We start from the raw sequence: 25,376 nt of genomic DNA on the forward strand, positions 1-25,376 counted from the left end.
ATGTGCCGGGAAACGTTTGGCAGCTTAAGGAGCAAAGAAACAAGAGCCTGACTTGTAGCATGTGCCTGTTTCTGTGACGTGAATATTCCCTAAATGGCCACGAACATCTCAAGCTATGAACGTGAATCCCTGAAGGCAAGAGTAGAGAGAATGCACGCTCTTGTGAGCCTATAGCAGCCAGTCCCAGGAAGCTAACACGGGCTGTGGGGTGTTTGAGAACACTCAAAGCAGTGGTCAACTTTGAAAAATGAGATTTCCAGTCAAAGTGTAGATTTCTGATTTCTCTTGGGTGTGCTGGGTCAGCTCTTCTACGAGCCAGCCACCAGCTGACGAGCATGGCTGCTCCCCTGGCCCCACCCCATCCAGCCTGAGCGTCACCTGCCATTCGTCACTGGCCTAAGAGCTGAGGTCCGCCCTGTGTCTTTGAGATGTAAGAACCGAGTGACCTTGTCACCTGGCTGTTTATCAGGAAATTAAGAAAGAGCTGCAGAGCTGTGTCCTCTGTGACACTGCTTTTCAGAAACTGCTTCCGGTCTGATCACAGAGCAGTGAAGCCTCTCCCGATGGGATTCGTGGAGACTGGATCCCACTCTTGTTGATTTCTCTCTGGTCGTCCCCCATCAGTAGGCAAAGAAGCTGTTCTTCTTAAGCTGTGTAATAAATGAGATTGAACCGGAAAAGCGTGAACTTTGTGACCAGCCAAAGGTTTTCCTCTAGGAAATTAAGACCCACTAACTGGAAATGGTGAAAAGTGACAGGTTCAAAGGAAACTCAGTAGAGTAATTAAAAATGTATCGAGCTCTGTACAGCATGCAACTGACAGGGCACAGTGAAACGGAAAGAGCGCCTCTGAGGTCTCGTTGGATACTGGCCATGTTGATTTCGGATAACGCCCAAGTGTCTGTGGGAAAGATCATTCTGAAACCTGGGATGCCAACCCCACCAAAGTGATTGTCCCATAAATACTTCATTATTTATGGGTATTAAGGGACTCATAAAGGGTATTAGGCTAACCCTAACCCTAATACCCTGTTCTTGGGTGAGGTGAAGTGCTTCTGCAGATGATTTAGGAATATGAGGTTTAGGAAAGGGCCAATGCACTGGAGAAGGAAATGGCAGCCCACTCCAGTGCTCTTGCCTGGAGAATCCCAGGGATAGGGGAGCCTGGTGGGCTGCCGTTTATGGGGTCGCACAGAGTCAGACACGACTGAAGCGACTTAGCAAGCAAGCAAGGGAGAGTCTTGGGGCTTCCAGTGCTGGGAGACGAGTGGAAGTTGTTAAGAAAAACAGCGAAGTTAAGAACTGCATCACTTAAACACTGGCAAGAGTTATTCGAGAATAAAGTCAATTTCATTGTGGGAAAGAGAGCTCCATTTTTAAAGACGCTTTTTGTGAACATTAACGCGGTGAGACGTTTTTCATGACTCCTCTGTGAAAACCCTCTAGACTCTCATAATCCTGTGTTTGTTTGGGGTGGAGATAGGACCCGGTGCTAACGAACATCCATCCCTTCCGGTTCTTTTTTCCAACAAGTGATATTAAATGAAGAGAGAAGAGGGTTTTAAACAGAGGTTATTAAAAACAGATGCAGTAAAGCCATCGTTAAAATACTGAGGTTGGCAGGCAGAAGATACGGAAATGTGGGAGACAGATGTTAAAGGGAGCATTTTGAAGTGGCAGGAAAATCTGCCTGGGAGGGAAGAAGACGGGTGGGATGCAGAAACAAGCTTTGCAGACTTGAGCACCTTCGTTTCTTTGTCTTTAAGGGAGCATCAGGATGCTCTGAAAAGGCCGGGAGACCCAACAGCCACCACTGGTACCCGCTTTGCACCAGATGCTGAGTGTCTTCAGGGGGCAGACACTCAGTAGGCGCCCAGATTCTAAGAGTTAAATTTGTTGAGCCCTTCACTGCACCGGGCACAGAAACCATAAGCAGTGGTTTGTGTTTGATCCTCAGAACAACACTCAGTGATGACGTCCCCGTTTCACAGATGAGCAAACTAACTGAGGCTTAGGAAACTTGCCCCTCACCCCGCAGCTAGCAGAAGAAGGAGTAGGTCCATCTGGCTCCAAAGCCCACACTTTTTCTGGACTGCGGTGTCGCCTACATTAGCATCAGATTGTATTGTGAACTAATTAGTTAGTTAAGCATAATGCTCCTCAAAACATGTGCAGAATTGCTGCTCTGTGTTCTCAGCATTGAGGAAGATTAATTCAAAATACCAGCAAAGATGGACTCAGTCCCAGTTCTATTTGATTTTATTCTTTCTTGATAGTTTTCTTTTTTTTAATAAAAGCTATCACCATTGCCTTGGTTACTCTTTGCCACCTCTGAATTTTCGACAAATCCAGGGTGAGTCAGGGAGAATGGTGGATTCTTTTGATGCTGTATGCAGGGAGTCCCTGATCCCGCCAGTGTGCCCAGCCTGAATGAGAGATGGTGTGAATATTGCCAAAGGGATGAAGGGGCCTGCGGAGAGCAGCCAGTCCTGGGGTGATTCCAGGGTTCCTGTCTCCCATTCTCTTGCAGAGAACATTGTGAGCTGTCTCAGTTCTCCAGGGGAGTCCCTCCCATCTCTGTTTCCAGAAGATTAAGAGGTCTCCTTGACCATGCATGGGTGGAGATTTACCAACTCCTCATTAATGGAATTCTGGAAGACAGTGCTAAGACTTTCTCAATACCGCAAATGGTCTTTTCTGTAGCTGGGTTAGTGCCTGGCATTTGGAAACGCCGTTTTATCACATAATTGGCTGGGCTGTGCTAAACTTGTTTTCTGTTTTGTTTGTTGTTATTTTTACTGATCTTCACGGGTTTTTTTTTTAATATTTCTTTTTTAAACTTTGTCTAGATATAGTTTATATGACATACATATAAATACTATATGACATGCTGCTGCTGCTACTGCTGCTGAGTCGCGTCAGTCGTGTCCAACTCTGTGCGACCCCACAGACGGCAGCCCACCAGGCTCTGCTGTCCCTGGGATTCTCCAGGCAAGAACACTGGAGTGGGTTGCCATTTATTTCGAATGTGGGATTCAGTGATGTGGGGTACATTCACAGTGTTGGGAAATAATCGCTACCACCCCGTCATCCTAAAAATAACGGCTACATCCACGACGCAGTTGTTCCCAATCCAGCAGCCCCGGCACCTGGCACCTACGTTTTCACTTCAATTATTTCCACTTGGTTATTTTTATATTTCTGCTTCTTTCTTGAAAATCTCTAGTTTGTTCATTCTTGTCATACTTTCCACTATGTCTTTAGGGCTTTTTATTCCTGGTTTCTTTTTCTCTTTGAACCTGCTTATAATGGCTGTTTTGAAGGGTTTTCTGTTAATTACCACATCTGGGGATATTCAGAGACAGTTCATACTGACTGATTTCTTTCTTTGCATATTTCATTTTTTTTTTGTTGAAAACTGGACATCTTGGAAAATATATCATAACTCTGGACTCTTATTTTTCCCCTGAAGGTCATTGTTTCTGATTCTTTAAATTTATTCAGTAACCTGCTTGGGCTAAATCTGTGAACTATGTCACTGTGTGATGTGTGACTGCTGATTTATCTGGTCAGAATTTTTGTTACACTTTTTTCTTAAAGCTTGGTTTCCTGAATGTGAGCTCTGTGTCCCCGCCGCTGCGCGGTCGGTCAGTGATTGCACAGAGGCTGTCCTCAACCACTTTGACTATAAGGCTGTGTCTTCTGCCAACAAATCTGTGTGTGAGAAGGGAGCGTTCAGAGTTCATGCCATTTGTAAGTTTGCCAAAGCGTTCATCTTCCGCTGAGCCTTTTTGCGTCTCCTCTGCGCGTTGCCTCGGGGCTGATGGAATTTGTCTCAGTGGTGTTTGGTGGGTGCGACTTTCTCTCATCATACCGGATCTCCTCACTTCTCGGGGAGTCTCCCCGGCACCTCTTAGGTCTTGCAGTCCACACGGAACCACAGGTCCCCGTCTGTCTCACTCACTTCTGTGTGTCTGCACCCCACACAGTGCCAGGCACACCTCGGGCCCTCAGGAAGCGTTTGTTGGGTGGACGGATGAATGGAAACTTGCTTTCCATGGGCTTTGACTGAGACTCCCTTGCACCCTCCCTTTGTCGCCCCTGAATGAGCACCTGGCCTTTGATCTCCTGAAATGACAGAGAGCCAGCTCACAGCTCTGCACAGGCGTGGCTCAGATGAATTAGCAGAGGCAGTCAAATGCAAAGTGACTTAATATTTAATGAAACAGACTCACAGGCTTAGAGAATGAAGTTACGGTTACAAGAGCGGAGGGGTGGGAGGGGGAGGGTGGACTGGGAGTTTGGGATTGACGTGCACACACTGCTATATAATGAAAATAAATGCCTTAGAAAAAGGTTAGCATAATTAAAACTTGATTTCTTATAGTCTGAGAGCGGCTTCCCAGGTGGCGCTAGTGGTAAAGAACCGCCCGCCAATGCAGGAAACGTACAAGGTGGGGGCCCGATCCCTGGGTCGGGAAGATCCCCTGGAGGAGGAAACGGCACCCCCTGCAGGATTCTCGCCTGGAGAATCCCGTGGACAGAGGAGCCTGGTGGGCTGCAGTCTGTGGGGTCACAGAGCTGGACAGGGCTGGAAAGCAAAGAGAAACAGCAGTGTGCTGGGCTCTTGCTTCGCTTGCTTGCTCTCCTCCTGTCTCACGGAGACCGAGTCCTCTCCCAGGTCACCTTGGAGGAGGACTCCTTCCCAATGGGCACGCACCGCAGCATCCCCAGCTTACCTGGCAGCTAGGGGACAATGTGCTGCCTTATCAAGGAGTTTTCTCTAGAATTAAAGCTTTCTGTAGCAATGCATCCGCCCTAAGCTTGTTTCTAGGTTAATCATTTTGGTAGAAGCATTTTAATTGATTAAATATTTGTATCCTGACATTTATCATGTATCAAAATTTATTACAGTATCATAGTGAGAACTTAGCTTTCTAAGCCTAGAAGTCACAAAGGATAAGACTAAGCGATCTGACTGGTGAAAACATAAAAGTCCTGTGTATTTAACACCTAAAACAATAAACTACAAAAAAGTGTTTCCAGCTAATGAAGCGTTAATGTCTATTATGCGTATCATAGAATAAAACATGGACATCTCTACTCTGGGAACAACCTAATATTCCATCAGTAGGAAACTGACTACGCACTCACGGGGGTAGTGCTGTCCATCCACCTCACAGGCATGTGGGCCTCGTTCAGCCTCACAAGTCCATCCACCACTGCAGTGCTATGAAGCTATAAAAAGTGCATTTCGACACAGAGTGTGTTCACAATACATGAAGTGGAAAATATGTTATAAAACAATATGGTCCTATTTCTATATGGGAAAAATATATACGTAACCTGATAGGATAGAGAGAGAGGCGTATAAACCCCACAGTGTGGATGAATCACCAAACAGTGAGTCATGTGATTCCGGGACATGATTTGTTTCTTAATTTCTGATTTCTACAATGAGGAAGTGACTTGAAAATTGTATACTAATTGCAAACTCAAACCCTGTTTTGTTCTGCTTAATGGATTACAGGTTATCCTACTTCTTCAAGAAGTATCTACTGCACACAGTTTAAGCCATTTTGGAGGTTTGAAGCTCATCTTGGGCAAGAAAATCAGGTGTTTCTGAGCTAGGAGGGAACTCCGCCAGTGCCCACAGGGAGCCGCTGCAGTTAGCGTTATCTGGTTTTGCCTGAGCGTGTGATCGCGAGAGCCCTTCCTTTTCTCAGGCGTCCCTTTGTCCTGGGGTCAAGTGGCTCTTCCTAACAGGAGTGCGCATCAAAATCTCCTAGGAAACTAAAACAAAAAAAAAGTATAACTGTCTTGACCACTTGACTGGGGTTTTTGATTCAACAGGTCTGAGGTGGGGCCTTGGAAGCTCTGTTTAAAACAAACCCCAAAGCTTCCTTTTTAGCTTCCTTGAGAGCCGGCATTACAGCCAACGTGCCTTCTGCTGCTGGTATCCGCTGCCTTGTTTTTCTCGGGTTGTTTGTGTGAGGACCCGAGAAAGACTTTCTGCCTTCCAGCAGCACAGTGGAGCAGCCACTCTCAGACTCGTCCAGATGTTGCTATTGTTCAGCCGCTCAGTCGTGCCCGACTCTGAGACCCGTGACCTGCAGCCCGCCAGGACCACCTCCCAGAGCTTACTCAGACTCGTGCCCATTGAGTCAGTGATGCCACCCAGCCGTCTCATCCTCTGTCGCCCTGAATTCTTCTCCTCCTTGCAGACTACAATGAAACATTGTGACATTGAATTCTCTTATAAAAACTTGACATTGAATTCTCCTATAACAATTCAGGGCAATTTTATTAGCAGTGCCTATGACCACGTTTCTGTAGTCTCTCATTTTCATACAAGTATCAGCACTCACTTGGATTAGGTCAAGGCGAAAACACAGAATGTGTTATGAGGACAAAGGGGAAGTTTCTGGAACTGCGGGGCAGGAAACACGGCTCCGCCTCACAAGAGCCCAAACCGAGAGGGAGAAAACCTCAGGAAACAGCAGGCGCTTTCTCAGTCTCTTGCTTTTTACTTCTGCTTTCTGCTTCTCCCCACTGTTGGGGGCTGAGGCCACCCCTCAGCCTGAGTTTATATCTTCTGAGTTGCAACAACCAACAGTGACTACCTAGGGTTTCACAGGCCCGCCTCTACGCTCCTTCAGTCCAGTTCAGTCGCTCAGTTGTGTCCGACTCTTTGAAATCTCATGAATCGCAGCACGCCAGGCCTCCCTGTCCATCCCCAACTCCCGGAGTTCACCCAAACTCATGTCCATGGAGTCCGTGTTGCCATCCAGCCATCTCATCCTGTCGTTTTTCCGTTAGTCACATATGGATGTGAGAGCTGGACCATAAAGAAGGCTGAGCGCCGAAGAATTGATGCTTTTGAACTGTAGTATTGGAGAAGAACTTGAGAGTCCCTTGGACTGCCAGGATATCCAACCAGTCCATGCTAAGGGAAGTCAGTCCTGAATATTCATTGGAAGGACTGATGCTAAAGCTGAAACTCCAGTACTTTGGCCACCTGATGCAAAGAACAGACTCATCAGAAAAGACCCTGATGCTGGGAAAGACTGAAGGCAGGAGGAGAAGGGGACGACAGAGGACGAGATGGTTGGATGGCATCACTGACTCATGGACATGAGTTTGAGCGAGCTCTGGGAGTTGGTGATGGACAGGGAGGCCTAGCGTGCTGCAGTCCATGGGGTCACAGAGTCGGACACGACTGAGAAATTGAACTAGACTGATCACACATTTGTGTAGAGTGTGTAAGCATCCCGAGGGCCAGACAGAGAAAAGTGAACCCGGGCTTTTTAACGCACAGGCACCAAAACCCACACACGCTGAGGTTAGCAATCCAGGAGGCTCCATCGCCAGGCTCCAGCTCGCTCTCAGCACCCGGGCAGGCTGGGGTCGGGCTCCCGCCTCTCCGCCACGTTGCTCCCTCTCCTTCTCTGGGTGCCAGGCCCTAGCCTGGGGGTTCTTCATAGGCTCTAAAATATGGAGTCAGCAGAAACGGACATTCCTCCTGCAGGCCTCTTAGGTACCCCTGGGGCTAGTTATGATTTTAGGGGATACATGGAAAACACTGTCTTTAAATGGGTGATTTTGTTTAACTTTACTTAATCTTCTCAGGGAGCAATATGGAAAATATACCAAATTATAAGATTATTTCAACTATGCGCCTTAGCCATTTTTGAAGTCTAGTCAACAAATATACTAAGTGGAGGCCAGCGGAAATGTCATAAAACATAGTCTAATGTATCAGGTAAAGAATGGAGCCTGCCCACGCACACACATATATGAAGCTATAAAAACATTTGTGGATACGTATGAATAAAGTTCACTTGCAAAATAAGTGGGGGTTATATTGCTGACCTCCTGGGGTTGTTTAGAAAATTAAGTGAGACGATATATATGTAAAGTGTGTGCACATAACAGATACTCTGTGCTTTTTTAAGACAGGGCCAAAATATTCCATTTTTTATTGTGACTTTTATTTTAAACTTTTATTGGAGTGTAGTTGCTTTACAATGCTGTGTTATGACACAGTATTATAAGTAGGCATTTAATTGGCATTTATCTACTCCAGTTTTTATGTGAATGGCACACACACTCGTACACACACACGGAACCCCTTTGTGATTCTTGCTCGCTTTGTTTCGGAGGAAGGTTAGGGTTTTAAAGTGCTGCAGTTTATATAACGTCATTATTAGGTCCATGACCATCCAGGCCAACGGTCGATATGGGCTCATCATGGAGAGAGTCCTTCTGGAGACCTGAAAAGCCTCACCCAGATTGCCTCGGGAATGGAACTGGTCTCATGGGTTGTCTTCTCTTATCATCAAGAAGTACTTGACTCTTATTTCAAATCTTAAATAATTTTGTCTCCATCTTTGAAATTAAAGAGTAAAAATCACTTATCATCGCACCAGCCAGTTAGGCCTTCTATCTCTGTGCGCTTCTTTCGGACACTGCGTGTCTGGTTTCCGCATGGCTGAGGTGGAATAGTTCTGAAGTGCGTGCGCCCGCTCTGCTGTCTCAGTAAGTAGGGCTGTGGTTCGGGTTCCGCGTGGCCCCCGGCACTGTTTGAAGGACTGCAAACGTGGGTGGTATCAGAAGCGGAGCTCTCTCACCCTTATTCACTGTGTGCCCTTGGTGACTGTGAAAATGTCCTCAGATCTCTGATGCACCTTGTTTCTTGTTAACGGCTTCCTTTTCCTGAAACTTGTGTATATGGGAAACCCCAAGGGAAAGAGAGCATCCATTAGTGGGGCTTCAGGAGACGGAGCGCCGATTTATCCATGTGAGTTATTGGGAAGGCCGCTTCTGACTCGATAGTTGGCTTTGAACGTATCATCTTCTTTCTGAAACAACCGGGGAAAGCGCTGGCTGTCCAGGTGGGTTTTGAGGGCGCCAGAGGAAAGGCACTGCTGTCAGAGAGCAAAGTCCCGAGCGACCCGAGCAGAAAGGCAGCCTCTAGGCAAGCCTGACCCTGCCGCGGAAAAAGTGGACCTCAGGCTGGGCATGATGTTTGCGAAATCATTCAAAAGGGTTTCATCTGCTTCACGGAGAAAGCCCTGGACCACACCCTCTGTTCTACCGGACCAGCAAAATTCTTCCTTCCAGGGGAGGCAAGCAGTGTAAACAACCCCCGGGCTGTGTGTATTTGGCTTCGGCGTGCATCCCACTTTGATATAAGCCATGTAGACGATCTACACCTGGATACGCAGGGATGGGCCACAGTAAAAGAAAGAAGAAAGGGTAAAACTAGAAAGGGCTTCATGTCGGAACCCTGCTGCACAGGGGTGAGTCCACTTTCCACTCCCAGAACCCCAGAACAGGCGTCACGGGTGCGGCGTAATCTTTTGCCTTTGGCCCTCTCTCGAAGCTCAGGGGCGTTTGACCCTAACGGAGTCTGAGCTGGAAGGAGATTCTGCATAATGAAACGACACTTAGTAAGCCGCTTTCCTGGAGGCCTCCAGGACACAAGGACTTCCTACTTCCTGGAGAGAAAATTACCTCCCTCACAGAACACAAGGCCTAATCGGCCCCACATTTATTAGGCAGGCCTCTAATTGTGAAGCAGTCGTTTGAACACAGGAAAACAGTAATTTTATCCAGTTAGCAGTGGTTATTTTTGTAGCTTTAACTTGTTCACATGAAATAGTGGAATGATTTTGAAACATACTCTGAAGATCTGCTACTTATAAAATTGTATTTGTGTTTGGCTGAGTCCCCTTGCCGTCCACCTGAAACTATCAGAACATTGTTAATTGGCTATACTCCCGTATAAAAAGTTCTCAAAAACTGTATTTGCATCTTAGGGTAGCTGTTTGACTCACGAAGATGCCTCTAAATCCTTTACAACTAGGTGAGCTGAGCTTATTGGTGGATTTGCCCGTTGTGAGGTGCTTCCCTCTCCTGTATCTTAAAATAGTTTGTAATGTGGCTCGCTCAGTTGCTCAGTCGTGTCTGATTCTCTGACCCATGGACTGTCAGGCTCCTCTGTCCATGGGATTCTCCAGGCAAGAACTCTGGAGTGGGCTACCATTTCCTTCTCCAGGGGTCTTCCCGACTCAGGGACTGAACCCACATCTTCTGCCTTGGCAGGCGGATTCTTTTGCCAGTGCACCACCTGGGAAGCCCCTGGACTGTGGGGGTGATGATACTCACCACTCCCAGAATTGTGCAGAGGAAGAAAGAATGACCTAGCAAGGTGTTGAGAACCATGGTTTTCACTGACCTCACTCCCAGTACAAAATGGGCAGGGGACGCTCTTTCTGACACTGTCATCCTATGTCCCAGGGTGTCTCCGCTCTGAAAGCTTGTCTGGGTCAGTGGCCCCCGTGAGGGTGTCTTGTTCTTTGCATGGCAAACCCAGTCCTGACACAGGAGGGCAGGGCCTTACCTTCAGGAAGGGCTCACTGAGGGGGACTCCTCTGCAAACACGTGGGCCCTCCGTTAATTCTGATTGAAGATGGAGGCATTCGTGGAGATGAAGGTGTGTGGCATGGACATGTGCGTGCTGAGTCGCTCCGTAGTGTCTGACTCTTTGGGACACCATGGACGGTAGCCTGTCAGGTTCCTCTGTCCAGGCAGGAGTACTGGAGTGGGTTACCATTTCCTTCTCCAGGGGATCCTCTGGACCCAGGGATCAAACCCGTGTCTCTTACATCTCCTGCACTAGCAGACGGTTCTTTACCACGAGTGCCACCCGGGAAGGGAGACTGTACCGATCATGGTAGAGGAAGCTCGATGGATGCCAGACTCAGCACACAGCCCTTCCACTTACTGGAGTATCTTCACTTACGGACGAGAGAAAGCCGAGGCTTTGAGGGGTTAAGTGAGACTCAGTCCAGTTCAGTTCAGTTGCTCAGCCATGTCCGACTCTTTGCGACCCCATGAATCGCAGCTCGCCAGGCCTCCCTGTCCATCACCAACTCCCGGAGTTCACTCAGACTCACGTCCATCGAGTCCATGATGCCATCCAGCCATCTCATCCTCTGTCGTCCCCTTCTCCTCCTGCCCCCAATCCCTCCCAGCATCAGAGTCTTTTCCAATGAGTCAACTCTTCACATGAGGTGGCCAAAGTATTGGAGTTTCAGCTTTAGCATCAGTCCTTCCCAAGAAATCCCAGGGCTGATCTCCTTTAGAATGGACTGGTTGGATCTCCTTGCAGTCCAAGGGACTCTCAAGAGTCTTCTCCAACACCACAGTTCAAAAGCATCAATTCTTCAGCGCTCAGCTTTCTTCACAGTCCAACTCTCGCATCCATACATGACCACTGGAAAAACCATAGCCTTGACTAGACGGGCCTTTGTTGGCAAAGTAATGTCTCTGCTTTTGAATATGCTGCGTGTGCGCAAAGCCTGGTGGCAAAGGCAGGGCTCAGTCTCGGATGTTCAGACCCCAGAAGCCATGACCCCGGCCCTGGCCTTCCCCAGCCGCCCAGGACGCCGCCTCCCCGCCCCGGTCCCGGTGGCTGGAATCAGCGGCTGCGCGGTGCGTCCCCTCCCGGCGCCCTCCGCCGCGCTGCGCCCTTTCTCCGCGTGGCTCTCGGGAGCTGGGCCTTTAGGAGCTTCTCGATGAGGGCGCTGCGCTTTCCTCACACGGCCACGCTGTTTCCACCTCCGTTTTCCAGGCGAATTGGAATGCTTCAGAATATCATGAATTTGAGGGATTCTGTGTTCGTTAACACTTTGGGATTTTTTATGGCAACTTGGATTATTTTATCCGGGAGCTTTTCCCATGAAAAATCAGGTGTTTTTGGAAATGGAAAATTATATGCGAAGCTAGACGCGCCCCCCGCCCCCCGCCGAAGGAGAAAGAGGTGTCCCTTGGCCCTCTCCTGGGCCGGAGGGAGCTTGGAGGGCACCCCTGCCTCTGAAGACCTCTGCTTCGTCCGCCGCGCTCCTCGCTGAAAGGAAGCTCGGGCCTGGCCCGCGGGCTCGGGATGGCCTCCGCTGCCTTTGGCGCCACCCGTCGTCCTTCTGTCGGCGCGCTTCTGGGGCCGGGAAGCAGTCTCGCCCGGCCGTCGCCCTCAGCTCCTGCCCGGCGCTCCCCTCTCTGACAGCTCGCTCCGATCTCCCTTGGGCATCCGTCTCCGCCGCTTCGCGGGACGTCTGCGCTGCTCGGGCTCAGGCCCCTTTGGAAGCCCTGGCGCCGCCTCCCTTTCTTGCCGTGTGGCCGCCTCGCTGCGCTCTTCCTGGGTGTCAGGAGCTGAGTCACTCGGGGGCTTTCTCGCTGGGACCTCTTCTTCCCTTAAAGCAGTGACCTTATTCTCCAGAGACTTGCGGCTCCGTTACCCTACAGGCGTCTCTCCGATGAGCTTCCGGAAACGCGCGGTCGGAAGCCTGGTTTCTCCCTTGGAGCAGCGAGCACCCAGCTGGCGACAAGCCACGTGGCCCCTGTGCCGACGTGTGTCCCCACGTTTGGGGGCTCTGTGACTTGCTTGATCATCTTACCTTTTAAATAATTCCGTTTTAAAATCAACTTCTCTTAATTGGAGGCCAGTTTCCTTACAGCCGCGCAGTGGCTTTGCCGGACCCTGACGCGCAGCCGCCACGGGTGTCCGCGCGGCCCCACCCCGAGCCCGCCGCACCCCGCAGGGTCGTCGCGGCGCGCCGGCCCGAGCGCCCTGCTGATCGCAGACCGCGCGCGTCCGAGCAGCTCCGCGGCGGGCTTTCGTGCGGTGGCGCCTGGCCTCCGCGTCTCTCCCGGGCAGCGTGTCCCCACGGGTGCTCTGAGTAAGGCGGCGTCTTCCGCCTTCGGCAAGGAAGGCTTGGCCAGGACGGCGGCGGAGTGCGGAGACTGCCTCCCCTTGTGGCTCACTGTCACCCTAAGCTTGGCGGCCGGCCGCGCTCCAGCTCCCGTTCGCGGCGAACAAACGGCAAGGCGACGGGGCTGGCCAGCCGCGCTCCTGAGACCTTCGCCCGCCCTGTGTGACACCCGCCGTGTCACGCCTGCCCATGTCACGCCTGCCGGGTCACGCCCGCCCTGCCCTCCTTTCTGTTCCCAGCTCCTTCCTGCTTCGGGTCCCTTTACGCTTACCTTTCCTCCTCTTAGCTCTGGATGAAGCTGCGGCAGCCTCCTTCACTTAATCTGAAGACCCGCCACCTTCTGTTGCTCACCCTGCTGCAGGGCCCTGCCCTCTCATCTCCTCACTGGCCCCCACCTGAAATGCTGGACGTTAAAGGCAGAAGCTGTCCTTGAGTTTCACATGCACGATACAGAAAGTGGCAGAACCTCCAAGGCCTGAGCCTCACAAGTCCCTCCACTTGCGGGGACCCTGTGGGCACAGGCCGGATGCCACCCACCTTGTGGTCCTGCATTGTTGTCCTTGAGTGTGACAGTTTATTAATAGCATACTAATGAGATTCGAGAGTTGGACTGTGAAGAAGGCTGAGCACCGAAGAACTGATGCTTTTGAACTGTGGTGTTGGAGAAGACTTGAGGGTCCCTTGGACTGCAAGGAGATCCAACCAGTTCATCCTAAAGGAGACCAGTACTGGGTGTTCATTGCAAGGACTGATGCTAAAGGTGAAACTCCAGTACTTTGGCCACCTGATGTGAAGAGCTGACTCATTGGAAAATACCCTGATGCTGGGAGGGATTGGGGGCAGGAGGAGAAGGGGACAACAGAGGATGAGATGGCTGGATGGCATCGCTCACTTGATGAACATGAGTTTGAGTGAACTCCAGGAGTTGGTGATGGACAGGGAGGCCTGGCGTGCTGCAATTCATGAGGTCTCAAAGAGTCGGACATGACTAAGCAACTGAACTGAACTGAATGAGATGCTTAGCTTTGGGTCTTTATAAACAAAATCCATTGCCTTCCAAAATCAAGGAAGTTATTTTTTTTCTTCTTGTCATTTTTCTTGATGTTCCCTTGAGTCGAATTTCAAACAAACAAGGACAGGCAGCAATTTGTGTCCTGAGGGAGCCAGGAGCAGGGGCTCCATTTATTTTGTAATTTATAATTTCTTTGTCTCCAAGGAAAACATCCTGCGTTAAAAAAATAATAATAGTTGAGTCTTGCAAAGGTTTCGTGCTTCCTTGTGAAGCTGTGTGATGTTATATGTCGTTACCCAGGGCCTTGGTAAGAGCTGGGCCAGAGACAGAGGTTTCCAGTGCAAGGACATCTGCTCAAGGCCAGGCAAACTGAGTGGGCAGTGCTGGGGGTGTTGCTGAAGGCCGGTCCTGGGAGGGTGGGAGGAGGAGGGAGGGTCTGGGAGAGGTGGGAGGGGCTTGGGTGGGAGGGGTGGGAAGCGGGGCAGGGCTTGGGTATCCTGTCCTGCTGATCTAAGTTACCCCACAACGTTGACCACTCTATCTCCCTGGGTTTCAATCCTTTCTCTAAAAAGTGAGGCGATTCAATCAGGGCACTTTTTCTTAGCTCTGTCATATCCCACGCCTTCCTTTTTTATGTCAAAATTTTTCTTATGGTACTCAAAAGAAACTTTAAAAAATAAAATATTCCTTCGCTATCCTAGAGCCAGACATCTTGGAATGTGAAGTCAAGTGGGCCTTAGAAAGCATCACTACGAACAAAGCTAGTGGAGGTGATGGAATTCCAGTTGAGCTGTTTCAGATCCTGAAAGATGATGCTGTGACAGTGCTGCACTCAATATGCCGGCAAATTTGGAAAACTCAGCAGTGGCCACAGGACTGGAAAAGGTCCGTTTTCATTCCAATCCCAAAGAAAGGCAATGCCAAAGAATGCTCAAGCTACCACACAATTGCTCTCATCTCACTCGCTAGTAAAGTAATGCTCAAAATTCTCCAAGCCAGATTTCAGCAGTACATGAACTGTGAACTCCCTGATGTTCAAGCTGGTTTTAGAAAAGGCAGAGGAACCAGAGATCAAATTGCCAACATCCGCTGGATCATGGAAAAAGCAAGAGAGTTCCAGAAAAACATCTATTTCTGCTTTATTGACTATGCCAAAGCCTTTGACTGTGTGGATCACAACAAACTGTGGAAAATTCTGAGAGAGATGGGAATACCAGACCACCTGACCTGCCTCTTGAGAAATCTGTATGCAGGTCAGGAAGTAACAGTTAGAGCTGGACATGGAACAACAGACTGGTTCCAAATAGGAAAAGGAGTGCGTCAAGGCTGTATATTGTCACCCTGCTTATTTAACTTATATGCAGAGTCCATCATGAGAAACGCTGGGCTGGAAGAAACATAAGCTGGAATCAGGATTGCTGGGAGAAATATCAATAACCTCAGATATGCAGATGACACCACCCTTATGGCAGAAAGTGAAGAGGAACTAAAAAGTTTCTTGATGAAAGTGAAAGAGGAGAGTGAAAAACTTGGCTTAAATCTCAACATTTAGAAAACGAAGATCATGGCATCCAGTCCCATCACTTCATGGGAAATAGATGAGGAAACAGTAGAAACAGTGTCAGACTTTATTTTTTGGGGCTCCAGAATCACTGCAGATGGTGACTGCAGCCATGAAATTAAAAGACGCTTAATCCTTGGAAGGAAAGTTAGGACCATCCTAGATAGCATATTCAAAAGCAGAGACATTACTTTGCCAACAAAGGCCCGTCTAGTCAAGGCTATGGTTTTTCCTGTGGTCATGTATGGACATGAGAGTTGGACTGTGAAGAAGGCTGAGCGCCGAAGAATTGATGCTTTTGAACTGTGGTGTTGGAGAAGCCTCTTGAGAGTCCCTTGGACTGCAAGGAGATCCAACCAGTCCATCCTAAAGGAGATCAGCCCGGGGAGTTCTTTGGAAGCAATGATGCTAAAGCTGAAGCTCCGGTACTTTGGCCACCTCATGTGAAGAGTTGACTCATTGGAAAAGACTCTGATGCTGGGAGGGACTGGGGGCAGGAGGAGAAGGGGACGACCGAGGATGAGATGGCTGGATGGCATCAAGGACTCGATGGACATGAGTCTGAGTGAACTCCGGGAGGGAGATGGTGATGGACGGGGAGGCCTGGCATGCTGCGATTCATGGGGTCGCAAAGAGTCGGACACAACTGAGCAGCTGAACTGAACTGAACCTGAAATGTAATTGTATATATAAAATAAGCCATCAGTACACGTAATTTCACTCTTCCCAGGTGGCAGAGTGGTAAAGAATCCGCCTGCCAGGGCAGGAGATCCAGCAGTCATGGGTTCGATCCCTGGGGTCGGGAAGATCCCCTGGAGGCAGAAATGGCAACCCACTCTAGTACTCTTGCCTGGAGAATCCCATGGACAGAGGAGCCTGGGGGGCTACAGTCCTGGGGTCACAAAGCGTCGGACACTGACTGAACACACACATAGTTTCACAAAAGACAGTGTACTGGCTTAATATGAACAAAGGAAAATATTTCACAGTGAAATTGCATGTATGTCAGTAACTTGATTCTCAGGTCTGACTCTGAAGGGGCCGGTGCTGTAGCTGCAGGCACGCTGGCGGCACGTGAAACAGGCCACACTATGGGCTGTGATGGGGCTGTCTGAGATGGCGTTTGCCAGTCTTCCAGGTAATGATACCAACGGGAAGGAGACTAGAGGAGATGTATTACAGAAATGGGCTCATAAGTTCCATATGCTGCTCTCTGCAAGCTGGAGAACCAGGGAAGCTGATGTTGTAACTCAGTCAGGGTCCAGAGATTTGAGAATTGAGGGACGGATGGGGTGAGTCCTGGTTCAGGTCCGAAGCCTGAGAACCAGGAGCCCTGGGTCCAAGGGCAGGAGAAGACGGATGTCTCTCCTCAAGCAGGGGGTCACGTTGTCCTCTGGGGGCCCTTTTGGTCTGTTCAGGCCCTCAGCTGATTAGATGATGCCCACCGGCCTTGATGAGGGCCACCTAACCCAGTCTACTGAGTCAAGTGCAAATGTCTTCCAGACACATATTCATAAACACACCGAAAAATAGTGTTTCACCAGCTGTCTGGGCTTGCCTTAACCAGGTGAGCTGGCACATAAACCGCCACTTACGGTGACGAATTCGTGGTAATACTATAAAAAGTTGATGTTGACTCTTCCCTGAGTTTATACAGTGGTTGCCTTCCTGGAAATCTCAGTGTCTATAAAAACCTGTTGTTTAGTCCCTAAGCTGCGTTTGACTCTTTGCAGCCCCATGGGCCGTAGTCCGCCAAGCTTCTCTGTCCATGAAATTTTCCAGGCAAGGATACTGGAGTGGGTTGCCATGCTCTCCTCTAGGGCATCTCCTGACCCAGTGATTGAGCCCAGGTCTCCCACATTGCCGGCAGATTCTTCACCACTGAGCCCCCAGGGAAGCCCCATATAAACAGAGTGTCCCTCAAAGCAGTCCACATGAATTAGGTTCAAAGTTCAGATAAATCCAGAGAGGTTTTCTGTACCCACGAATATCCAGCAGGATGTCTGAAAGTCTGCCGGGTTCAGGATACTTTTTAAGGGGTTGACTGTCCTGTAGGACGCAGGAACCTTGTATTTACTGAACGCCCTGTGGGGGCAGCACTGTCCCGTTGAGAACTCGATCTTTCCTGAGCCCAGCATCGCTGCTGAAACTTGGATGCGCACGCGTGACCTGGAGGATCTCGTCTATTGCGTCTGACTCAGCTGCTCTGGGCTGGGCCCGGGATTCTGCCTTCCTGTCAGGCTTCCAGGCGCCACGGCTGCTGGTGGACGGGGAGCGCACTTTGAGTAACAAGGACCTAGAGGACTCACGAGGCACCTCTTTTTGTTTGTTTGCTATGCCGCATGGTATGCGGATCCTCGATCCCTGACCAGGGGTCGAGCCCGTGCCCTCTGTGGTGGAAGCACAGAGCCCTAAGTCCCGGGTCGCCAGGGGAGTCCCACATGGCGTCATCTTGCGCTGAGCTTCTGTGAGTTCAGAGCTTGGCTCTCCAAAGTGGAGTGTCTTTGAGAACCACCTGCTATCAAAATTCCTGGAGTGCTTGTCAAAAACAGCCTCATCTGGATGTCTCCTTTTTTATTTTTATATTTTATTAGTATTATTATTTTGGATGAGCCAGGTCTGAGCTGAGGCACACGGGATCTTCGGCCTTCATTTGCGACATACGAACTCTTACCTGCGGCCTGTGGGGCCTAGTTCCCTGACCAGGGATCGAACCCCTGCATCAGGAGTGCAGACTCTTAGCCGTAGGCCCACCAGGGAAGCCCCACCTGGTCATCCTGAGTCAGGAACCCCCTGCATCTTAATAATTAATCCCTGAGTCTGGCCTTAGAACCAGTCATGTTGAAAACCTCCAAGTACATTTCTTGACATCTGTGGATCTTGAGGGTCTTTGTGGAACAAAGCCCTGATTCTCCATCCAAATCTCAAATGTGGCACAGGTCAAAACCTGTCCTCAACCATCATATGAAAGCGCTTATATGTGGAATCTAAGAAATGGTACGAATGGACTTACCTTCATAAAAATAGAGATAAATTCAGACTTAGGAAATAACCTTATGGTTACCAAAGGGAAAGGCATGGGGGAGGGGTTGGTTAGGACTCTGGGGTTAACGTGTGTCTAGACCACTGTGTATGAAGCAGGTGGTCAACCAGGACCTACTGCACAGCGCAGGAGCGCCGCCCACTGCTGCGCGACAGCCTAGACGAGGGAAGAGGCCGGGAGACGACGGACGCGCGCGTCTAAGTCACCCCGGGCACCTGAAACTAACACGGCGCTGCGAATCGACTGAATTCCAACAGGAAAACGAAGAAGCAGCCGGTCCCGGTTCATCAGGTAGAGGTTGGAAAGTCACCCACTCGTCTGAGGCTTTGGAAATCTATTTCAGGGGTTCCCCACCTCCAGGCGGAGAAGGCGATGGCACCCCACTCCAGTACTCTTGCCTAGAAAATCCCATGGATGGAGGAGCCTGGTGGGCTGCAGTCCATGGGGTCACTAAGAGTCGGACACGACTGAGCGACTTCACTTTCACTTTTCACTTTCATGCGTTGGAGAAGGAGATGGCAACCCACTCCAGTGTTCTTGCCTGGAGAATCCCAGGGACGGGGGAGCCTGGTGGGCTGCCGGCTATGGGGTCGCACAGAGTCGGACACGACTGAGGCGACTCGGCAGCAGCAGCAGCCACCTCCAGGATCTAACGCCTGATGACCCGAGGTGGAGCTGGTGTAAAATAATAGAAACATAGAACGTGATAAAAGTGATGTTCTTGAATCATCCTGACACCGTCCCCACCACCTCCAGTCCATAGAAAAATTGTCTTCCGTGAAACCAGTCCCTGGCGCCAGAAACTTTGGGGAAGGCTATTCATTTGGTTACACAGATGTTCAAGACTTTTACAAGTTTATTCACTTTTTTCTGATTGTATGCTACATTTCACATACCGGAAAGACCTCTTTTTGGTAGCTTTAATATATATAGTCAATTAGCCCAGGGAGAGCAGGGAGGGAATTAGTATTTACTACCCAAGCCCAACTGGGGGCTTCCCCGGGTGGCTCAGTGGTAAAGAACCTGCCTGCCAGTGCAGGAGACGCAGGAGTCACGGGTTCAGTCCCCGGGTCGGGAAGATCCCCTGGCAGAGGAAATGGCCACCTGCTCCAGTGTTCTTGTCTGGGAAAATCCCACGGACAGAGGAGCCTGGCGGGCTACGTCCTTGGGGTCGCAAAGAGTCGGACGCGACCGAGCACACAGCCCCCGTTAGCCTTTGTCTCCCCGCTGTGTCTTTCTATTCTGTTGGTTTCATTTATTCTAATCTGCTGGTGGGAGAGGGCCGCCTGGAAGACACAGAGAAATGTTTCCTTTGTTGTCCTGAGACCAAGCAGAGAGCTGTTGGCCTGCTCTACTTCGGGAAAGCCGTCGGGAGCCCCTGGAGAAGGGGTTGAGTCTCTCTCTGGGTCCAGCACGTCCCTCCTGCCCCAGAGACGCGGCGTCTGCCCCGGTGGCTCAGCTGCAGTAAAGCCACCCTCCTGTTCTGGCAGGTGGTGGCCACCAGGGTGTTACAGGTGAACCTTCGGAGGGTGTGTGTGTGTGTGTGAGTGTGTGTGTGTGTGTGTGTGTGAGTGTGTGGTGAGACGTTGCTTCTGCCCCGGGTGTGTGTGTGTGTGTGTGTGTGTGTGTGTGGTGAGACGCGGCGTCTGCCCCAGGTGTGTGTGTGTGTGTGTGTGTGTGTTCCCTAAATAAGGCCTCTGACCTCCGATGAATTACCGGCCCTGTGGTTTCCCGGCTCTCCCCCACCCCTGCCGCCCTCATACGTGGGTTGGTGGGTTCGCTGTTCCACGTCCTGATACCGAAGCAGAGGCCACCCCCTCTGTCTGGGAGGGGAGTTCGGCGAGTCCACCCAGGGGCTGTCCCCACCCTGACCTTGTACCCTGTTCCCGAGGACTGGGACTTCTCCGGACTTTCCTGGTGGTCCAGTGGCTAAGACTCTGCGCTCCGATGCAGGGGGCGGGCTCGATCCCTGGCCGGGGAATTAGGTCCAGCACGCCGGCCCGGCTGAGACCAGGGCAGCCCAAATGAATAAACTGAAAAAGGAAAGCCAGGACGTCTTCCCTTTGGCCTCTGCATCCGCGTCTCCGCCCCGAATCCTGCTCGGCCTGTCCTGCTTTGCCTCGCGCCTGGCCTTCGGCTAACCTTCCGTGGCTGGGCCGCAGACGGTCAGCCCGACGATCGCCAGGGCGGCACTGACTCTGCCCCCGGGGGGCACGGCGCTGCCGCTGCGTGCGCACCTCACAGTCAGAGCCCCGCTCCCGCTTTTTTAAATGAAGCGACTCGTTTGTCCTTCTTTTCCTTTTAATCTCTACCGCTGGCTGCGCCTCTCTAGCTGCGGCGCGCGGGCCCCCACTGCGGCTGCGGCTCCGCACCGCTGCGGCCTCTCTTTCCGCGGAGCACAGGCTCCAGGCACACGGGCCCCGGTGGCTGCAGCTCAAGGGCTTGCAGGCCCTGGAGCGCCGGCTCAGGGGCTGCGGCGCGGGCGTAGCTGCTCCACGGCCTGCGCGGTCTTCCTGGACCAGGGCTTGCCCCGTGTCCCGTGTTGGCAGGCAGGCCTGCCCGCTGCTCCACCAGGGAAGGCTCTGGCTCTCGGTCCTGCTCTGCCCGGCCACGCACGTGGAGGGAGCGCGAGCGTCCGGAAGAACTGGAAGGGCAACACCGTAGATCCCTTCTGGACAGCAGGGCGCTCCTAGAATATCTGAGAGCTGCTCCTCTCTTCCACGGCTTACCAAGAAAATACAAATTATCTGTTTCTACCCAAGTCATCAGTAAATGTTACTAGGAGAAATAGCTAATGCAAAATGAAACTGGCAACAGTTAACACCGAACACAAAAAACGTCACAGATGAGAAACTCATGAATGTACGTTTATTCATAATTTTGAAAAGTACAACAATTTAACTGGGAAAAATTAGGTAAAATAGAAAAACCCACAGAAAATAAACCAGGAGAAGGAAACATCCACATTTAAAATTGATTTTTTTCCTCAATGGCATTTTTCGTAGAAATATAAAAAGCAATCCTAATATTTGTATGGAACCAGATAAGACCTCAGAGGCAAAGCGGTCTTGAGAAAGATTATATTTAATGCATTGCAAATACTGAGCCATTCTGTCATACACCTGCAAGTGATACCATGTATGTCAATTATACCTCAATTTAAAAACTGAAAATTGATTTTTTTAAAATCAGAGGAGTCAATCTTGGAAGAATCTGGATATGGAGATTTTGACTCAGGAGATTGCTGTTGGAGTAATTGGAGTAAAAAAGAAAACTCAGATTATCACAAGGTTTGACTGAGAGCATTCATACAGACAAAGGTAACTGAAGACCCATATTTTTTGGTAACTTTTTAGTAGGAAAAAATCCCTTTGAAAGAAAAAACTTAATAGAAAAAGACAAGGTAATGTTTAACTGCACAGAATGGAAAAACTGTTGAGGGATTAAAGTGGCTTATGGTAGAATTCACTGAGAAAAACACTTTCTCAATGAAATTTCTTCAGGGCTGGTAAAGTTCGGATTAAAATATGTGTGTGTGTGCCCAGTTATGTCTGGCTTTTTTCTGCCAGGCTCCTCTGTCCAAGGGGATTCTCCAGGCAAGAATACTGGAGTGGGTTGCCATTTCCTCCTCCAGGGGATCCTTAGGACCCAGGGATAGAACCGAAGTCCTGTGTGTATCCTACACTGTCAGGGAAATTTCTTTCACCATCGCACCACCTGGGAAGCCAAGATTAAAATATACACATACTTAAAGGCAGAACAAAAAATGTTTTTAAGGGCAAAGCATCAACTGGACCAATTAGAATATTTTAAAATGAGATGGAAGAGGCCAAAGGAGACGTGATGAGTCGAGGCCAGTTTAGATTGGATCCTGGGACAGGAAAAAAAAAAAAAAGGATGATGGTGGAAAAATCGGTGATCAGTGAAATCCAAATGAGTCGAGTTCAGCGAACAGTAATATTGGCTTTTCAGATTCGGCAAATGTATCACAGTAATGTTGCATTTTCACATCAAGGAAGAGTAGGTGAGGGGCTAGAGGAATTTTCTGCACCATCTCTGCAACTCTTTGGTGAGTCTCAATTTCCTCCCCAGATGCGGTGGGGTCAAGAGGGCCTGGGGCAGAGGGGAAGCCAGGCACGCGCACCACCGCTCTCCCACGATCGCTGCAGCTCCTCCCGCTGGGCCCGTGCTTGTGCCAGGCTGGGTTCATTCTGGGCGCTTGTTCCTGATTCCACGGCTCCCGGGGGGCTCAGTGGTAAAGAATCTGCCTGCAGTGCAGGAGACCCAGGTTCCATCCCTGGGTCAGACAGATCCCCCGGAGAAGGGAACGGCAGCCTGGGAAATCCCACAGACAGAGGAGCCTGGAGTCCATAGGGTTACAAAGGGTCGAACTGAGCAAGGAACAGTTTTTTTCACTTGCGTCTCCACCACCGGGAGGCGTGTGCTTCTGACTCTGATGATAGTCTTGTGAGTCGTCCTGAGAGTGAGGAATAGTTGCTGGTTTCTCTTCTGGAAGCAGATAGCCCTGACCGTCCCAAGGGACTTCACTGTTGGGTGGGCACCGGCCTCACTGGCAAGCAGCCTGCAGCGCCTTCTGCTGCTGGGCAACCCTTGTCTCTGATGGGGCTGCTCACCCCCCTGATCACTTCCTGTCAGAGCGGAGACTTTCGGGGGCCCCTGAACGCAGCTTGGGCAGAGCTCACTCTCACCTGCACTTAAAGACAAAATCAGATCAAAATCACTGGGCTCTCACCAAGCAGGCGCCCAGGCCAGCGTCCAGGGGGAACTGTGCCTTTGAAATGCTTGATCTGGGCTGGGGTCTGGTCTTGTTCTGGCCTCTGGGTGTCAGCACTCCCAAACACGGGGAGGGGTTGGGGGGCTTTTGTTGGCTTGTTAGTGTTTTGAGAACAGCAGTCGATGGGGTCTCCCCGAGACTAACCGACTCAGAGTTTCTGAAAGGTAACAGCGGGGATCTGAGTCCAAGTTCCTCAGATGATGCTGGGGAGCCAGCCCACTGCTGCCAGACTCTGGGCTCCCCTGGGAGCTGCACCAGCCCCAAGGGACCAGTTTGGAACTCAGGGTTCCTCATGAAAATCTCCTGGAATTTACAAAGACATCAGGCCCACGCCCCCTGCCTGAAGAGGTTGCAGGAGGTGGTGAACATCTGAGTGGTTTGTAAACTCCCCCAGGTGATTCAAAGTGCAGTCCTGATCTGATGTCAGGATTAGCAGACCTTTTCTGTAAAGGACCAGTGAATGAGTATTTTAGTCTATGTGGCCCCCGGGGCTCGCCTTCTCTATTGTGGTGTGAAAGCCTCTACGTGAATGAACACGTGTGTGCTTGGCTATGTTCTAGTAACACTTCGTTTGTTAAAAATAGTGTGCAGGCCAGTGTAGCTCTCAGGTCCTAGTTGGTCCACCCCCGATAGAACCACCTAGAGAGCTACAAAATTGTCTTTCCCCCAGGGCCAATTAAATCACATTCTCCATGGGTGGTCCCCAGTTCAGTTCAGTCACTAAGTCCTGTCTGACTCTCTGCGACCCCATGGACTGCAGCACGCCAGGCCTCCCTGTCCATCACCAACTCCTGGAGCTTACTCAAACTCATGTTCATTGAGTGGGTGATGCCATCCAACTATCTCAGCCTCTGTCGTCCCTTTCTCCTCCTGCCCTCAATCTTTCCCAGCATCAGGGTCTTTTCCAATGAGTCAACTCTTCACATGAGGTGGCCAGAGTATTGGAGTTTCAGCTTTAGCATCAGTCCTTCCAAAGAACATCCAGGGCTGATCTCCTTTAGAATGGACTGGTTGGATCTCCTTGCAGTCCAAGGGACTCTCAAGAGTCTTCTCCAACACCACAGTTCAAAAGCATCAATTCTTTGGCGCTCAGCTTTCATTATGGTCCATCTCTCACATCCATACATGACCACTGGAAAACCATAGCCTTGACTAGACGGACCTTAGTCGGCAAAGTAATGTCTCTGCTTTTGAATATGCTGTCTAGGTTGGTCATAACTTTCCTTCCAAGGAGTAAGCGTCTTTTAATTTCATGGCTGCAATCACCATGTGCAGTGATTTTGGAGCCCAAAAAAACAAAGTCTGCGTCTGTTTCCACTGTTTCCCCATCTCTTTGCCATGAAGTGATGGGACCAGATGCCATGATCTTCATTTTCTGAATGTTGAGCTTTAAGCCAACTTTTTCACTCTCCTCTTTCACTTTCATCAAGAGGCTCTTTAGTTCTTCTTCACTTTCTGCCATAAGTGTGGTGTCATCTGCATATCTGAAGTGATTGATATTTCTCCCGGCAATCTTGATTCCAGCTTGTGCTTCATCCAGCCCAGCATTTCTCATGATGTACTCTGTGTAGAAGTTAAATAAGCAGGGTGACAGTATACAGCCTTGATGTACTCCTTTTCATATTTGGAACCAGTCTGTTGTTCCATGTCCAGTTCTAACTGTTGCTTCCTGACCTGCATATAGGTTCCTCAAGAGGCAGGTCAAGTGGCCTGGTATTCCCATCTCTTTCAGAATTTTCCACAGTTTCTTGTGATCCACACAGTCAAAGGCTTTGGCATAGTCAATAAAGCAGAAACAGATGTTTTTCTGGAACTCTCTTGCTTTTTGGATAATCCAACGGATGTTGGCAATTTGATCTCTGGTTCCTCTGCCTTTTCTAAATCCAGTTTGAACATCTGGAAGTTCACTGTTCACGTACTGTTGAAGCCTGGCTTGGAGAATTTGGGGCTTCCCTGGTGGCTCAGAGGTTAAAGCATCTGCCTGCAATGCGGGAGACCTGGGCTCGATCCCTGAGTCCGATCCCTGGATCGGGAAGATCCCCTAGAGAAGGAAATGGCAACCCACTCCAATATTCTTGCCTGGAGAATCCCATGGACAGAGGAGCCTGGTAGCCTACAGTCCACGGGGTTGCAAAGAGTCAGACATGACTGAGCGACTTCACTTTCTTTCTTTTCTTGCTAGCGTGTGA

The 25,376-nt window shown here is 50.1% G+C and overlaps 1 protein-coding gene and 1 long non-coding RNA gene across 2 annotated transcripts in view; one reads left to right on the top strand and one right to left on the bottom strand.

Moving 5' to 3' along the window:
- Window positions 1-25,376, top strand: part of KCNK13 (potassium two pore domain channel subfamily K member 13) — a 111,912-nt gene that overhangs the window by 22,622 nt on the left and 63,914 nt on the right. The gene's annotated exons all lie outside the window — the stretch shown is intronic.
- Window positions 1,121-12,643, bottom strand: LOC132660092 (uncharacterized). Its single transcript, XR_009601317.1, has 2 exons — window positions 10,406-12,643; window positions 1,121-9,215 (listed from the first exon to the last, which is right to left on the bottom strand). It is a non-coding gene; the product is annotated as an uncharacterized LOC132660092 (long non-coding RNA).

The sequence above is a fragment of the Ovis aries genome, chromosome 7 (assembly GCF_016772045.2).
Source record: "Ovis aries strain OAR_USU_Benz2616 breed Rambouillet chromosome 7, ARS-UI_Ramb_v3.0, whole genome shotgun sequence".
Taxonomy (NCBI): Eukaryota; Metazoa; Chordata; class Mammalia; order Artiodactyla; family Bovidae; genus Ovis; species Ovis aries.